The sequence below is a fragment of the Anomalospiza imberbis genome, chromosome 9 (assembly GCF_031753505.1).
Source record: "Anomalospiza imberbis isolate Cuckoo-Finch-1a 21T00152 chromosome 9, ASM3175350v1, whole genome shotgun sequence".
NCBI classification, from domain to species: Eukaryota; Metazoa; Chordata; class Aves; order Passeriformes; family Viduidae; genus Anomalospiza; species Anomalospiza imberbis.
In genome coordinates, this window is record NC_089689.1 from 15859133 (window position 1) to 15867626 (window position 8494).

Genomic DNA, 8494 nt, shown 5'->3' on the forward strand with positions numbered 1-8494 from the left:
CTGTGCAGCTGTGCCTGGTCCCACTCTTATTGCAGCTCTGAGCTACTGAGCCCTGCACTTCACAGGACACAGCATCTTATCTAATTTTAGATGTGATGCAATGAGTGGGGGTAACTCACATGAGGCAGGAGGGATGAAGCCCAGCAGCTCAAGCTCAGAGCACGCACTTCATAATTATCAACTACTACTTTCAAAGTAACAGAGGCATTTATTACTACCAATGCACATTTATGGGTGTGATTGAATAAACAAGCTGTAGCAAGGACAAACACTTCTAGTGGGGGATATTAGGACAAGAATCAAGCAGCAGGCTTGGTGTCCTCAGGTGGCAGCTGAGGCTGCCCCAGTGCTGCCTCCCAGCCTTCCCACTCTGATGTTCTCTACTGAAATGCTGTAGCTGGATCAGACATACACACAGGCTTTCTTCTGCATGGGAACTATCTCTTCCCCAAATTCAAGCATTCACAGAGAGATGGCTTAATTCAAGTGTTTGGTTTTCTCAACAGCTTTCTGCCTCTCACCAAATTAGTCTGCTCATAATCAAACTCATGCACCTAATCTCTACATTAGTACAAAGAAGCTCTACTTTTAGGGGAGTCTCTACTTGCCAGAGCAGTGACCTCTCCTGACCAGTATCCTGGCTCCGTGCTGTACTGGATGGAGTCACTGGTTGCATGACCTGCTTCCCTGGCTGACATCCTGCAGAGATAACAGGCTCTTGGTGGTGCTCCAACTTGCATTATGCTTTGGGTTTGAATCTTTTGCAGAGGATTCAAGTCTTTCGCTGTCATGAAACCAGCTTAGAATGTCTATGCCTACTTCCCCTCCTCTGAAATTCCACCATGGAATCACCCACCCTTTTGTCCACTGTCTTTAAACAGTTAATTGTATATCTTTTACTGGTGCAAACCTGTGTCAATAAATCATTTTCCAAAAAGCACAAACAGCACATTCTTAACGAAAATATCTTTTACACATCTAAACGATAAAGTAAATGTTTGAGAAAGAAGTCTCTAAATTTTTTTCATGGTATTTTAAAACAGTCATCTCAAAATAAACAAGAAGAAATGTTTGTTAATCATCTGGAATTTTTAATTTCCTATTTTGCATGGGAACCTGAGTAATAAGACATATGGTATGCTTGTTAGCTGGGAAAGGGTCAGGATTAGAATAGATTCTCAAAATTAGAAAGCATTAAAATACAGCAGCTGTCTTGGCTGCTTAAACTTAAACAATGTTTTGCGTTAATTGCTAGAAGAGAACAACACTGAAAAAACACCACACATCTAAATGATTCCCTGAAATTCCTCTTGATTAGCAGGAGAGGAAATCTCAGGGGATCGGGGATGAGCTAGTCCATAACTTACCTGCACAGGGGGTTATCTGATAGAGACACAGCTAATAAGGAACTAAATGTGTTGGTGGTTTCTGTATAAGCTCAGTAGCTTTAAGAGTTGTAAGATTCCTAAGACAGTAGAGGCTGTTGAGATCAAACTAACAGTATTTTTGGATTTATAGTGCTGAGGCAGTCAGCAGTGAAAGCATGTCCTGGTGTCAGTGCTCCTGCTGGGTGTGAAGGCGCAGTCCGTGGGCGACGCTGCCCCATCGGGGCACGTCAGCCTCCTTTAGGACTGGAGTCGTTCTTTCCATCAGGAGGGCAATCGATGGCAGCAGACATCTCCCAGCACTTCCTGCCTCATGGGACACGGCCCACGCAGCGATGAATGGGAACATGTTTTGCCACTCATCCATAACACAGATCCAGGTCAACTCCACTTCTGCCAGCGGAAGTCGGTGTGGATCCTGCACTGTGATTCCTGCATTTTCGTCAGCCACTTAACGTGGAATGCCTCTGACCCCACTGCAATTATGTCTGCTGTGTTCAGACTTGCCTCCATTTCAGGGCTCACAGGTAAAAGGGTTTTCTTCTACTGTTGTTTTTCAGTCATGTATTTGCTCCTGGCAGTTCACTAGGAATCAATTCGAATCCAACTACTAGAAAAACATTCCATCACAAAAAGCTTTGGGATAGTTTACAATTTCAGCTCTGGCTACTTCCCTCTACTTCAGTGGGGGAATAGCCAAAAAGACCATGTATTTCATGGCAGTGTTTGGGAATACTGTTTGGAATAAGCTTTTGTGATGAGGGGACATAAGTAATAGCAATCTGTGGCCTGCACTAATTGTCAGTCCAATGTCATGTTTATTCAGACCTCATACACACAGCATGCACCTGATATTTTCATTTTTACTCTCACCTTTCCTTGATTGTCAGTGGTTTGGTCTCTCCTGGGACTTTACCAAATTCAGCCAAGTCAGTGACTTCACATTTAAAAGTCTCTATCATTATTTCTAGACATTCTGTTTCCAGCTTCTCACAGCTGGAGGTGTTTCTGGTGGATGTGATTTGCAGACTTGTACAAGCAGTCCAGGCTGCATTGCCAAAACTTTCTATCAATATGAACAACTATCACATTATTCAGAATTAAGGCTGTATTTCCATATACATATATAGAACAAGCCCTCATACAGCTGATAGAAGAGATAGGGTTGTTTACCATAGCACAAATACAAGGGGATGAAACATCCATGCAAGCTGGATGGTCTAGCTGTTGGTTGAAATGGATGTGGTACATTGACTCTTTTTTCAGCAAGAGGCTGATTATATACCTACACTTGAGACATTTAAAACTCAATGCTTCAAACAACTTCCTCTATAGTCTGATTAATAATAATTTAAGAGACAGAATTTTGCATTTCTCTTTGCCTGCCTTCATCTGCTGTACTGTGGTTTTAGAACACTGTATATGACAAACCTTCCAGGAATCTCAAACACAAATTGAAGTTCCACTGAATCACTTAAAGCAGCTGAAAAACACCATCAGAGAGGCCACACAACTGTGTGGAATGTGATGAATTTCCAGGAATAGGATTGTTTCCTGGAGATTATTGTGTAAAATACAAGTATAAAGAAGGAACAAAGGTAACGCTGACAGTGTCTACACCACCAGGCTATTTTAGTTTGTGAAAAGAAGAATGAAGAAAATAGACATGCTGTAAGACCTTTGCTAGGCTAACAGGAAGCCTAGATGTCAAGAGCAGACTCTGAAACAAAGCAGTACAAAATTATCTCAGCATAAAATATAACTTCTCTGTGATTTTATCTTATAAACCAGATCCACTTTTAGCTTGAATGGAGTCCTAATAGAGAGGTTAGGAGCTTTATGTCCATGCTTCCATCCAGCAATAATAAAACAATGACTAGGTAAAAAGCAATACTTATATAGAAAGAGATGAAGTCTCAAGTTCTGAGGAGAAAATGGCACAATTGATTTGGGGCACACAAGCAACAGGAAATCTGACCATTCATTTTCATTACAAAATCAGTTCTGCTGACTAGGACCTACTCTGAAGCAGAGGTTATGCAGAGAACTTTTAGAAGAAAGTACCACATAGCATGTGCAAAAATTTGGCCTTCTGTATCTAACAAAAGCAATCCTTCCAGGAGAGCTTTTTGCTCTTTTTCTACAGAGAGACATACTGGAGGAAGCCTGATGTAGAAATAAGTGGACTATTACAAGTACAAAATCTGGTATGATTTCAACCCTGGAAGTGTTTGCTTCTCAGCTTTATCAAGCAGATCTCGGGTCCTGACACTGGTTATTAGTGAGTAAAGTCTGCAGCTTCTACTTAGACATCAGGTGTCAAACTCAGGTGACATTGGGGTTACTGTTCAGTGTTTGTGTTCCTCCTGTTTCAGGAGGTACTTGAATGTACAAAGATGCTTGGATGGAACACAGAAGCAACGTATAGCACTTCATGAAACAGGCTTTCAAATGCTCTCATATTTCTATTACTTATTTACTTTTTGGTGCAGCAAAGAGGAGATGCAGGAATTTTACAAACCCACTTATGTGCATCCAAGGATGAGCAACTAGCCACAGGCAGCTTATCAAAATTTAAACAACAAGAATATGATACTGGAGTTACTTTTCATATTCACATATCGCCAAGAACAGCCTGTATCCATACAGCTAAACTCCCTCATTGCCATCAAAAGAGCTACACCCAAACTACCAGCAGGACACAGTCCCTGGCCTCTGTGCCCCAGAGTGTGACAGGGAAGGGTGCAGCCCAGCCCAGAGCTGTGCCATGGCTGCACCATACACGCAGGATGAATGGGGAGCGTGGGGGTGCCTGGGCCCACGCCCAGTGCTGCTTTAGCTTACCCATGCATTTCTGCACAGCTGCAGGAATAGCTGCAGGGAGGGAAGGAGGGAGGAGAGGGCAGCAGAGCCACCTCCCTCAGCAGAATCATCAGCTTGTGCCAGCTTATGCTATTCATGGAACTTCAGCTCAGCCCTGACAACAGCACTGTATGCCAGATAGATAGAACTCCTCCAGGCTTACACTGGGAAAACATGCAGCAGTGCCAAAAGTGGTACACCAGCTTTGAACAGAGAACAGGAAGGGAATTTTTTTGCCCTGAACCTGTATTTTGCCATTACCTCCACAGCATCTCAGTGGTGTGGCCTTTAGTCCATGCATCAGAGTACAATTCCCCCACACAAGGCACCTCTGTGCAGAGGTACTGGGCCAGTCCTGAGGAGCTGGGAGAGCTGCCTGGCACAGCCCACAGGCCTTTGCTTATAGCCCAGAAACAGTCAAGCTGCATTAGCTGAAAAGGAAGACAGCAATGCAGGCAGCCAGAATGGAGAGCAGTCTGCATTCCCTCTTCTGGCATGTTTATTAACAACAACTGAGAGAACTCCTACAGGATTAAAAAAAAAAAAAAAAAAAAGTTGTCAATTACTGTTTAAGTTCCTTTTTCTTCCAGTCTAACAAATAAAACCATACTACTGGCTCAAATTCTATGAATTTGACAAGAACATTAAGTCATTATGAAAAAACAGAAAGACAGGAAATGATGAGCAACTTTCCAGCAGAAGCAACAGCAACAAAAAAAACCCTGATTAGTTAAAGCCTTGATAATTACACCCAGGATCACCCAGGCAATCTTGTTTTGGGCCTTTCGATAGGTCCATCTTCCTTTTCTCTTCTCCCATCTGTTTATGTTAGACTTTTCTGATAAAGTTAAAAGCTGAAAGGGGATTTGGTATGTATAGATGCACACTTGAAACTCTGATCCATCCTCTCACTTAAAGTATTGCTTTCTTCACCTCTTTCAAAGTTCATTAAATGTGGAATGGATGCATTGACCCAGAGGTTACTGCATTTGTAGTAACAAATACAGTTTCTGCAGATTTCTTAGGAGGAAGACTATTTACATTATATTCCCCGAGGTAATTAGGTAAAGCATAAAGATTAATGATGCAATCTCTGTCATTCCTCTAGAAAATATTGAATATGCTGGTTAACTTCAAACAAATATACTAAAAGAAGTCTCAGTTATACAGGAGTTCCTTCAAGTTGCATGAAGAGAGAAAAGTGGCTACTTAGGGGACGAAGATAGTATTTCCAAAGTGTTCCAGCCAAGAAAAAGCCTCAACAATTAAGTTAAAACACCAGAAAACCTGTAAAAGGGAGGTCACTTTTAAATAACTCAAGTATGAGGAAATCTTCAGGGACACTGATCTGTAGACCAGGCTTCATTCCTTCAGCTGTTTATGAAATGATGCAGTATTAGACTTTTCCTCCTGGGTTTCAGTCTTCTCAGCTTCCTTCCAGTTATGAAATAGTTTGTCAGACTTCAGACTGATTTCACGCATCTCCAAGCTAGAAACAGTAAAAATCACCTTCAGGTAGGATTGTAAAGACAATACATGTGTGTCTTGAAAATCCTAGGGATCCCCAAGAGTCCTAACACTGATGAAGTGTGTGTTGTACTGACAGGAGCCCCTGGCTACATGCATTAGCTGGAAGACCTACAACTCTGACACACAGCTATGGCTCCAGATCAGTTGAATTGTTCTATCCTCTTGGCTTTGCAACTTTCCCCAATGCCCTCACAAAAAGCTGCCTCAGGCACAGAAAGGCAAAGGCCTTCAGATTTTTTATTTTTTTGCTCCTGGTACCTTTAAAAAGCTCACTCTGAGAAATTACTAACCCCAGTCTTCCATCTTCTGTCCTCCTAACCTTGGAGAGTGGAAGGATCAGGAATATGACTTAATGAACATTCAAAGCATTTTGGAATATGTTCTCCTACAAGCAAGCCACCATCCTATAATGATGTGGTAGTTGGTGCTCCAGCTGAAGAAGACGATATTGACCTCTAGTAACCAGCCTGGGGATGCCTGGTGTCATGATCACAGATTTCTGGAAGCAGCTAGCCAACAATTTCACTGAAGCTGGCACATGAACACAGTCACCCTCTTCATGGAAATGAGGAGTTACACATCCCTTCCATGGAAAAGAAACACCCAGCTGAAACAAAGACCCCCAAAAGGCTGCCTTATAGCCTCAAATATGCGTGCAGAGAAATTTAACTAGAGGATAACTGCAGTGGCTGCAAACTCAAAACAGAAAATGCACACAGAGTGAAAGGACTGAACAAAGCAGTCTATGGAGATAGACATCATGGTAAAATCCAGGAGAAAATCAGAGAGTGAGGAGTCAGTTAAGAAAGCACCTCAGCTGGCAGCAATGTATTAAATAGATTTCTCAAAACACAGAAATGAAGCAAAAATGACAATTGGGATTCACTGCAAATAAGCAAAACAGCAGAGGAACACCCCAACTAACCCGCTGTCTATTTGTTTGCTGACATAACCCAATAGACACAACATTTTGCCAGATTGTGATGAAAAATATTATTAGACACTTAAAAATTTGTCACCAACAAGCTATGCATTTGATTTTTAAATCTCATTCATTCTACATAATGAAACCACTTTTTCAATTACATTTGAACATCATGTAGCTTATGTTATATTTCACATTCATAGAATAAAACCAGAAGACAATATATGATGCCTTAGGAAGTTACTCAGAACTTATCTACAGATTCAAAATAGCAAGTGTTTTATTTTCCCACTTATTCAAAATAAATGAAGAAACAAACACTTTCTAGCAGAGCCACTCAAGATACCTGAAGAAAATAAGGTATTCAAGAAAAGATTTAGCAACAAAAATTTTCTGAGAACTGGAGAGTATATTTCAACCTAGTGACACAGCCTAAGCGATGTAGTGACTTTAGTGGCCCATGCAGAAAGAGTTACCGGCAAAAGAGAAATTAGGTGAGCAGAGCATGCCTCCAGGTAACTATTCTGACATGGATTAGAAGTGGGAAGAAGATTAACAGAATTTATATTCCCTCCAAAATTAAGCTGTTTCTCAGAAGAAAAGGATTTCTCATTTCCCAAGATGTTTTCCAATTAATACAACTTTTGTAATAGTAATATCCATCTTAATAACCCAGCTTATTTCTCAGCTGAGACTGATTAGCATCAAAACTGGGCAGACACCCTGACAGGAAAAAGTAAACTAAAAATGCACATTCTTCATTCAAATCCTCACATTAAAATAAGGAATTCCTTAGTGGTTTGCTATTTGGGTACTGCATTTGCTTTGCACACAGTGAGGACAAACTGGTACTGCTGCCCCCACATAAGCTTTCCATTCTGGTTTCTAGTGCATTGCTCCATACCGCAGAGACTGGAACTCAAGGGTGTGTTTACAGTCAAACCTCAAGAAGCTTACCTAATAATTTGTATTTAATTAATTTAAATGCTTTTTTCGGACGGTCTTTGCAAAGCAGATGCCGGTACCTGAAGCCCTGCCACGGCTGCCAGCCAGGCAATAGCGCCGTCAGCGGGAGACGCGAGGTACAATTGCCTGAGGCGGTGGAAAGTACGAGAACGCAGTAGAAATGCCTAATGCAAGTTCTTGGAGCATTTCAAAGCTGAAATAAATTGGCATCTCAATAGGAGATTAAAAAATAAAAAAAGAAAAACAAAACAATGCGGAGCTTTTTAAATGCTTGCTTTAGCTTCATGGAAAATATCTGATCATTTCTGAACACTTAACTAGTAGCTTAATTTTTGAATCTTTAATTATCATACACACATACCTTTTACATTTGTGTAACTGTTCATAAATGACTGCAATCCTTTTGTTAGCGTTCCTCAGCAAATAGTTTCTCTTTCAACTGGAGATGTTCTCAGGATACATTATCATTTTGGGAGGGAAAGGCAAAGACATGATTTGACAAATATGTCAGGTCGCCAGTTGCACAGAATGAATTTTCCACGCTTCACTGGCAATCGGATTCAGTATCAGTATATTCAGCTTACACTAAAAAGCTCCTGATTCTCTAGCATATACTTTAGCTGAGAAAAAGTTCAGGTAAATGTTACTCCCTCCCCGCTGACCTCTGGACTTAAATAACTGCCAAGGAGCCATTGACTTAACTGCATGAAGATGGCAAAAAGTACAGCTGTTAGCTAAACACTGCTAAGGATACGAGAAGAAATGCTGGTAAGGGGAGACTCTGACCTACAACCAAAGCTTTCCCTTCCAAATAGTATTTTTCCAG